Consider the following 10,620-nt stretch of genomic DNA (forward strand, 5'->3'; position numbering starts at 1 on the left):
AATATTTTTTCCGGCGTTGTTTTTCTGAAATGCAAAAACAATTGTCAAGTACCCTTCTATTTCAAAATCAATTTTGCTTTAAAAAAAAACATTATTTTTTTCAAGATTTGAAAAAAATCATACCACCTTATCTAAATTTTGCACCATCACGCACTATATTGCAGAAGATTTTTTTTTAGTCCCCTAAAACATACAAAAAATCCTAAATGATAAAATGTATATTTTTGGAATAAAACACTTAGATATACAGAAATTCCATTTCAAATGAGCCTAAACCGAAAAAAAGTTCTCAGATCGTTGTCAAAATTTTCTGGGGGTTCCTTGGCCAAAATAATTTGACCCGTATTTTTTTGTTTGGCCATTAGGGTGACCTACATCGTGCTAGAATCGTTCGAAAAATGGAATTTTTCGTCATTTTTGCAAAAACCCCTTTTTCAAAAAATCCTAAATCCGCGTAATTTCATCTGCTTTTAATTGCCTTAGACGTTAAAGAAAAGGAAAAATCGTAAGAAGTTCCAAAAATCTAGCTTATCATTCGAAAAAATCGTTTGAAAACTTAATATGGCGTTTTGACCGTGTGTGAACCAAAGAGCCTATGTCTGAAAATATTTTTATCGGATTCCTCGTAAAATTTCTTATATCATTTAAAAAATTGGCGATGTCGAACCGTACGTTTCCGAGATATGATTTTTTAAAGATAATAACTGAGTTTTTCGACGCGCCACGCGCAAAAACAGAAAAATGACAAAAACAAGAAAAAAAAACAACTTTTTTCACTAAAACTGCGATAAATCTTAAATTTCAGCAATGTTTGGATACCAAAATTTGCGTATTTCAATTACGAAAACTAATCACCTTTCTTTTGCGTCTAAGACAGCTTAAATCGGATGAAATGACGCGGAGATATGATTTTTTGAAAAAGCGGTTTTTGCGAAAAATGACGAAAATTGCAATTTTTGATCAGTAGTGGGTGCCTGTGTGGCCACGCAGTCCTGTTTTTTCGTCTCTTTTGTGTCGTTGTTCGGGTGGGGGACGCGAAGTCGTGATTATGCAGGTTAATTTTTTTGTGTGCTTTTGTGTCGCTGTTCGTTTGGGGTGAGTGATTGTGGTAATCGAATAATAGCATGACGTACTGAATTATTTGTGTCTTGAGCGTAATTTTCGTTGAGTAATTGGTGTTTTTTTGTGATTGTTTTTGGTGATCTTAATTAATTGTTTTGTGATTTTCAAAGCCCTTCCTATATCATCGTTGATCGGAAGGCACGGCGTCGGGTAAATTGTGTATAGTTTTTTGAATAAGGTTTTATTTTTTATGGTGAAGAGGAGCGGCCGTGGCTGACTGGTTACGGTGTTCGCTTTCTAAGCGAATGGTCCTGGGTTCGATTCCCATCTGCTCCCAACGAGAAAGTATAGGAAATATTAATATTGAAACACTGAACATGAACGAAAAATCAAAGTCGCCCGAGTCGGGGTTCGAACCCCCGTCCTTTGGATTGGTAAGCAAAAATGCTAACCACTAGGCCATCACGGCTTGGTGAGCGACGCCTGGAATTAGGAATACTGTTACTATCAAACTATATACGCGCTGGGTCCTTGTCCATTTGACAAGGGTTCGGAAGTTCTAAATAACGTTTGAACCCGATTGGTGCAAACGTTCTTCAGGGCGGGGCTTGTCGATAAAAGCTGAGGGACCTCGCGCGCGGCTAGCCAGCGTAGAAATGGGTCACCGAAGCTCGGCAGAGCTAACACCTTCCAAATGCCTATGCGAGTTATTTGTATGTATAGAATGAAGATCTATAAATACATGGAAACAACTCAATTTGTAAGAAGCGACCGCGTGGTCCCGTTTGGTTGGTTGCACACACACACACACACACACAGGTTTTATTTTTTATGGTGAAAAAGCCATTTCTATATAATGATCGAAAGACGCACTGACATTTTGGATTAATTAATAGTGGAGCAAAATAACTGTGTGTGAGTGATTTTGTGTGCTAACCAGAAAGACCTTCCCATAGCACCGTTGCTCGGAAGGCACGCCGACGGGTCTGTTATAAAAGTCCTCCCCATAGCGCCGTAGCTCGGGAGGCATCGAAAAGCCAATACCTTATCCTACTAACCCAAATAAAAAATCAATCACGTGATGCTTGAAGGAGATGCTGTGGATTCAACGGTCTCAAGCGGTATCAGCAAGTATATAGCGAAAAACTATGTGCTTGATGAGTCTGCAACTTCAACTATCGGACTAACATTCCTCCCTTTCGTTGAACTGCGGGCTTCTTGGGAGGGCGCCGGTATTGACTAATAAAGTAGGGATCTTCAGAGGTTAAACAGTGAACGGATGGTTGGCTCCCACTGATCATTTTTGATTCATTGTTTAACTTCAGCTGATCTGTCAATAACGGAGTAGCAGCTCATTGGCAGTCAACCATGCTCATGCTCATGCTCATGCTCATGCTCAAAATGACGAAAATTGCAATTTTTCGAACCCCTTTAGCACGATGTAGGTCACCCTAATGGCCAAACAAAAAAAAATACGGGTCGAATTACTTTGGCCAAGGAACCCCCAGAAATTTTTTTAGAGCGATCGGAGATTTTTTTTGGTTAGGCTCTTTTGAGCTGTATAAAAAGTTAAATAAAATAATCGATTTTTTTCGTGCACTTATTTTTTTGAAAAGTTCTAATCATAATCTACAACTTTTCCAATTTAAAGCTTTTTTCTATAATTTTTAACCCCTACATTTTCCTGAAATTTTCTAAGAAGTGGTGAAAAGGTGATTTCGAATACACTGATTTTTACTTTGTTGCTTTTTTTGCAATATTTCGACACATTGTTTATTAACTGAAAACCACGAAAAAATCCTCTGAACTTGAAAGTATAGTTTTTTTTTAAATGTCAGTTTTGCTGAAACGTGTCTAATTTTTTATTTAATTTTTTTAAACTTAAGAATTCCCTACCACAAGACAGCTGAATTTTTGACGGAGTATTACCCAAATACTTCAATTTTGGTAAGATTTAGAAGTGACACTTTACAATTCGCTGTCTCTGTGCTCTCTTATTGAGATAAATTTGAATCCCAGCAAGTTTAGATCAATCGGCTTGGGTTTGATCCCAGTCGGTCACGGTGGCATTTTTTGAGACGAGATTTGTCTGACCACGCCTTCCGTCGGATGGGGAAGTAAATGTTGGCCCCGGTATAACCTAGAGGGTTAGGTCGTTAGCTCAATCCAGGTGTACGAGTCGGACTAACAATCCAAAGGTCGTCAGTTCGAATCCCGGGGTGGATGGAAGCTTAGGTGTAAAAATAGGTTTGCAATTGCCTCAACAATCAAGCCTTTGAACACCTAGTTTCGAGTAGGAATCTCGCAATCGAGAACGCCAAGGCAATGCTGTAGTGCGAATAATTTGATTTTTATGAAGTTTAGATCACAATAGCTCGGAGGCATCGAATTATCAATTTTACATGCCTCACTACAATGATAAATGTTCGACAATAAATGACTCCAGCTTAGCTCCATAACTCCAACAACAGTGTGGGAAGCCATATTTCGCATGTGTTTTCACACTTTTTTTTCTCTGCTGCAACATTTGCACGCATTCGTCTGAACAAACGTCATTAATCATTTCGCGTTAAAGATGCACAACAGCAGCTTGAAGTAGCAGCGTTTAGTAAGCCTCTTGCGTATATACTTAGAACGTGTGGAACAAGCCTTTATAAAAAATCAACAAACAGTGCAACTGCTGTGCATCTTCTCACGCATTTTCATAACTAGTGCTAAATTATGGCTTGTTCTGTATGACGTCAAGCTGGAAAACAACAGTTTGCTTGTTGATTTGATGCCATTTTTAGCCCGCACACACATTGATCACATTGCCCGACACTTGGGAACAACTTAATTTGAACGAATGTTCCCAGAAGTGATCAAACTACAAGTACGAACAATTCGATAGCGACTAGGGAGTGCGAGTCGAGGTGCGATATATTCCAGGAAGGTTGTACAATTCTGCTAATGTTGTAGATCGTATCTTGCGCAGTGATAAGACTTTTTGCAAACTTGGAGGTCAAGCAAATGTAACGGAGTGCTTGATCGCTATTGGCGATACTTTCCTGGAAGCATGAGATATCAACGGTGTATATTTTCAAAAAAAAAAAAAAACGGTGTAGATCAAATCTGGCAATCATGTCCACTGACAGAAGTCGGCATGTCAATCGAGTTCGGGGAAGTGCGCCGAGTGATAATTTTGAACTGTATTCCTTGAAATAAGATTGCAATCGTTTACCGAGAAGAGGGCTTAACATGTAGTGGAATATTTTGGCCATTTAGAACGGGTTTTTTTTATCAAAAGCAAAAGTTTGATATTAAGAACAAGTGTTTGTCAATATTTCAACAAATTTACCTACCTAAAGTTTGATATCAATTTGCTCATTCTGTGGTCTGTATCACCCCACTACACAGAAAAAAATCAATTCCCGTAATCGTGAATTAAGTTCACGAATGTGAGATCCACGAAGGAATTTATTCATGAGTATGGTGCATTTGCACCATAAACGTGAATATATTCCTTCGTGGTTCTCATAATCGTGAACTGACTTCACGGTTTCGAGAATTGATTTTTTTCTGTGTAGAAAAATGCCAATTTTATGATCGTGCTTATCAGAGTTGTTGTTTGTTGTTTTTGAGCACAGCCCTTCCGTTGGGCAAAATGAAATGATATCAGGGAATGCAATAAATTCTATAGATTAATTGGTCATTGAAGGGATAAGATAAGATCTTCATAAATTACTAATACTAATGAAACCGATGCATTGGGATTGTAAGATTGATTTACAAAAATGATTAAGCTGTTGCAAATATTATTCAAAGTATCTAAACCTTGTTGAACATATTTTAGTTTCTCATATCAGCAATTCAATCTGAAAGAGCACGAACCAAAAAACAGTTATTCTTGGGGATCCTTGGTAAAAATTATAAACTCGCATGTTTTTTTTTTAAACTTTGGCCATTGAGGTTAACTATGCCCTGCTAGGATGGTCCAAAAAAAAGTCATTTTCGTAAATTTTCATAAACACTTTTATTAAAAAAAAAAAAAACGAAAGAAGCCTTTCATTATTGAAAATTTGGTATCCTAAAAAGTTTAGGGCAGCTTTGAAATTTTAAACTTTTAAGCAGTTTTAGTGGAAAAAGTTGATGCTAATCACAATTATCTCAATACTATCATTTTGATGATTTTCTATTTGCAAATGAGTTCGAAATAAACTGAGAAATGAGTCCTAAAATTATGCTAAGATTTCTGATATTATTGTTAACAATGATAAAGCTGATTTTTCCAGCACAATTACGCTTTGTGCGAGCACAAAGGGTTTAAAATGGAATTCAAAATCAATCCCACATATTCGCAACATCCACCAACACGGATCACTTTGAGATGATTTGGCAATATCATAACAAATGCATCGTTTCTGCCGTCCCTCTTGGTTTTGGGTCTTTGGTTGGACTTTTTTTTTGTTTTCAAAAAAACTGCATTTCAAGACTATTTTATTCAAAACAGCAAAACACTGCCTCTAAATTTCATGTTCCACAATTGTGGGATGTTAGTGTGCCTACCACAATTGGGTAAAACCTGAATTTAACTGATATTTTCACACAACAATTTTGACAATAAATCATTTACCAAACATAGCTCATCTTGAGTGTGTGAACCGTAAAAAGTGTGAAGTGTTCCGAATTTGTGAATTTCAAGGGTCAATGTCTTTCTTTAGAAACTTGATGTAAAACTTTAAAAAATACAGTCGGTCTATACATCAACTGAAACATATCAAGAAAAGCTTTCACACGAAGGTAAAACAAATCATTATGTTCAATCATCGATTTTATAGGATTTTTTTCAACATTGGCCGATTATTTTAACATTGTAAATCGGACCATTAGTTTCTGAGATATCGACGTTAGAAAATGGTGGGTTGTTTGGATGAGACTTGGAAAACACCAATTTTCCTGCTTTTTAAGCCTTTGCATGGCAATATCTCAGCAACTAAGGCTCGTTTCAACAAAGTTCGAAACAGCAAAATATAAAAAAAAATTCTCAGCTTTTATTTTTTTCTCAAAACTGGTTAAACATGTGCACTAGTTATAAAAAAAGGAAAATTGCGACTATTTTCAAAACAGTTACTTAAAAATTGTAATAACTTGAAAACGGTGCACTTTATGAAAATTTCACTTAGGTACTTTTTGATTGCAAATTTTGATTTTACATCGAAATGAAGTTGAAAAATGTTTGCGACCATTATTTCGATTTTCGAAAAAGTCAGTAGGGGAGAGTGGGGAGACTTGATCCCCTTTTTTTGTATCGCACATAACTCTGTCAATTTCTCACAAAACTATGATCTTTTTGCATGAATTGAAAGATTAAACATTCAACTATGTTTGGCTGATAAGGGTATTTCATCAGATAAACTCTTCGAATCATGCCAAGCATTTTTAAAAAATATTTTAAACCGGCATTTTCAAAATGTTGGGGGTAATTTGATCCCCTTTCAACATTTTGAAGAAATCTTAAGCAAAATGTTTCTTATTCATCCAAATTTTTAATTTTCTATAAGTTACAGCAATTTCACATTAAACCTGTACGTTTGTGTTCAAAATATAACAAGTTTAGCATGCAAAATATTTCAAAACATAAAATTTTATTTTTTAGACCAAAATTGAGCATGTTTACAAAAGCTGGTAATTTTTGTTTACAAAACTTTTGAAAAATGGTTCAATCTGCAGTCAGTTATGTACAATTATACTAAAGGAAACTATGTACAAAACCCCAGCCCAATTATTTAATCTTGAGGCTGATTCCAGTGACTGTAAAAATGCAAGGATCAAGTCTCCCTAAACGCACTTTTTTGAAAAATTGATTGTAAAAATAGTATGACGATAAATTTAACGACAAATGCGTAAGGGTTTTGGAGTTGATATGTTTATCAAACAATTCATGTATAAAAAATATTTTTTTGAATAATTTTTGAGTGTTTTCTATAGTTATCAAAACAAAGAAAAAAGATCTCTTGGAAGTTTTTTGCAGCACTTCTTAGAAAAATGTGTGTAACTCAATCTAAACATTTTTTAATTTTTTTCTTTGTTTTCTACAATGAGTTTTAGTCAATTTCGCACAACTTTCTAGAACACAGCTAATTGTTTTACCCACATGCTGACGAGATACAGGCTTGGGATCAAGTCTCCCCGGGGATCAAGTCTCCCCACTCTCCCCTATAGATTCAAAGATTCATAATTTGGTCAAAGGTTTCTTGCACAACCTGAAAATTTCTGAATAGTTGGCATTTTATGTCCCCTAAAACATGTATAAAAAGTGTCATTTTGCAAATTAAGTTTTTGTGACAAAAAGTGAAATTAAATATCATCATACCTACAACTTTGCCGAAGACACCAAATCGATCAAAAAATTCCTTCAAAAGATTTTTGAATTTTCATATATCATTTTTGTATGGACAACTGCCAAATTTGTATGGAAAATTATATGGACAAACTAAAGTTTCAGCCGGATTAAAAAATACAAAAAAAATCGAATGACCTAAATCTGAGAGAATTGCTCATGCGTGCAAATACTATTTGAGTATAATCCCTTTTGTTCAAAAAGTCATCTGGCATCATTAGTTCGTCCATAAAAATCAATATGGACAAAATAATGAAAAAATGCAGAAATTCTAAAAAACACATGTTTTGAAAAAAGTCGTTTTCTCAATTATTACTTGAAAACAAACATGCGCAAAATAATCATATTTCGATTGTTTTTATATGTCGAAAATGTCACAAGTAGAGGTGGAAATTCATTTTACATTTCTTAATTTTTTTAACCATTCGATATTTTACGAAAACCTCCAAAATAAAGTAAAGCTGTTTTTGCAATTCCGTCTTGAAACTTCCTACTTTTCCTGTCACGTGACGAAACAGCCTACTTTTATCTACTAAAAATAACAGAATCGAATAAAAACACATTTCAAAACAAATGCTGAAAAGTTCTACTCTTCGTATTTATCCAACTCGGTGAACCTCGTTGGATAAATGTACGACTCGTGCTGAAAAAATCCTCTTTTTGCAACTTGTTGCATAAACTACTATTTCAACATTATTTTGAGACGAAGAATCAAAGTCATAATCAACTAATTTTATATTTTAATGAAAATGTATTAATTTAAGTCATGTCGGTAAATCGGGAAAGTTGGGCCAAAATTCGCAAAACAAAAGAACGGAATTTGAGATTTTTTTTTAAAGTTGGGAATCCCATGCATACTTGTATGAAAATTAATTCTTACTCTTGAATAATTTTGCAATATTTTGAACAATTTTCAAGTTAAATTTACTCAATTCTCGCTTAATTTTTCAAATCGGTTCTATGTACATTAGGGTGCCCAGAAAAAAATGACCCCCTGCTCCACAAGCGGAAAACGGTTTTTTGGGTAATTTTAAGCATCTGTGTAAATTTTGAGCGACATTGGATGAGATTAACCCATTGATACCCGAGCCTAAAGTTGGTGAAAAAAATGTTTTTCATACAAAAATGACTTTTTTAAATCGCTTATAACTTTTCAGGATCGAGTTTTACAGCTTTGGTATGTTCTACAAAGTTGTAGAGCATTAAATTTTCATTAAGAATCTCACTTTTGGGAATATTCGGATGGAAGTAGCGCAGCTTGCAGACCAAACCGTAAGAAACTTGGATTTTCCATACATTTTTTCGATTTTTCCCATACAAACTTCACCTCCGAGTATCAATGGGTAAATGATGACCGATTTTGCTCATATTTGGTCCAGAGTCCTAGAATAGGTCAAGGAACAATATTCAGCTTGTGGAGCGAGGTTTTGAGAAAAAGTCCCATATTCTGGGCACCCTAATGTACATGGGAAACCCAAGCGCATTGGTTGTTTTCAAATAGTAATTTAAAATTCTTCTTTAGTAACTTACTTTAAATTTAAGATTCCTTTCACTATTTCAATCTATTTAAGAATGAAAGGTTATTTAATACATTAAAAATCCTAATAAATATTGAATGCATTTGACAAATATTTTCAGAATATTTTTTTGAACCAAAAGATCTATTTTAAAATAACAACAAAGTAAATGGAAAACTTTTTTAAAAATAGAACCATAATTTTAACAATTATGGCCAGCGTTAAGTTATGATTATGTTTCATTCTGTCACATTGATTGAATATTAAAAAAAAAATCAACGTGATTTTGACAGTGGTTTTTTAGTGGTAAATATTTTTAATTGTTAATTCATTAAGTTATTTCGTACGTTTTGGTGTTACGCAGCAAGGTGGGGGATGTGTCCGATAACTATATTCAATAAATCATTTTAAATATTTTTCTATCCAATTGTTTCCCTAAAACATTTTTGTGAGGTTGTAAAACTTGATGTATAGTTATTGGAAACCTGTAATATGGAATAAAATCCAATCGTTGTTAGTTCTGCATGAAAAAAGTAAAAAAAACTTTTTTACGTTTTAAAAATGTGGATAAATTATTGAAATTGCAAAAAAAATAATCCAACATATTTAATTAGGTTATAGCAAATATTTTAAGAATCTAATCAAACCGAATTTTTAAATGAAAAAAAGTTTAATACTGTAAAACAAGATAAAACAACATTGATTCATTCAATATAAAGATTTACAAAATTGAAATGGGAACTTGATAAAAACATTTTGTTAAACGTAATCTTGTATATTTCAAAAAACAATGATAAAAATAATGCTAAAAATAAAAATTTAGATATCTGTAACTTTTTGCAATTTCCAGTTGAAGCGTAGTATCAATAACTGTAGTTTGAAATTGTTAATATTACACTGACCTACAAAAATTAACAAAAAATACAGCGCAGGCTCAACTTGAGGGGAAGCGTAAATTTTGGAGAAAACCTATTCACTGCCCCTGTTCGCATAAATGTCCCATATGCATTTTCATCGTTTTTGAGTTATTGATGCACTTTTGTTCAAAATCGTGTGCTCTTTCGAAAAAGCCTATAACATCCAGTACTTTGTTCTAGAAATCAGGAGGAAATCCAGTTTTTTCGCGAAAATTTAACACCTAGCCTTAGGTGTGGGACAAACTTCAAGTGCGTTTTTCTCAGCTTGCTATTTTTGCATATGGGACATTTATGCGAACATGGGCAGTTTAGCTCTGTCTAAATATTTTTTGAAAAATTCAAAGTGAACGTGTTTCTGGGAACCCAAAATTTCATGTTGCTTTTCGAGTTGAGTGCAGAAATTTCGTTGGTTGGTGTTTTAAATAACCTTATGTCTCATTTGCAAGACCGTCGTAAATTAATTGCCCAATTTTGGTACCCTGATAAGATAAATTTTAAACTTTCTACGCAAATAGCTCATCTGAGAATCTCCACCCAAAAAAACCCCGGATACGTTATCTCGACTGATTGCCGGTGAAATGATGTTCATTCATGTGATGAGTCAAGCGCACAATATTTATGAATGAAGCAGAAACACAATTTGTTTACGGATTTGTGTGATTTGTCAATCTGTATCATTTTTTGACGTCGGTTTAATTTTACACAGGAAACCGTTCCGATAGCAACCAAATGGTTTCCTTGCCGC

The sequence above is a fragment of the Culex pipiens genome, chromosome 2, assembly GCF_016801865.2.
Source record: "Culex pipiens pallens isolate TS chromosome 2, TS_CPP_V2, whole genome shotgun sequence".
In the NCBI taxonomy this organism is placed as follows: domain Eukaryota; kingdom Metazoa; phylum Arthropoda; class Insecta; order Diptera; family Culicidae; genus Culex; species Culex pipiens.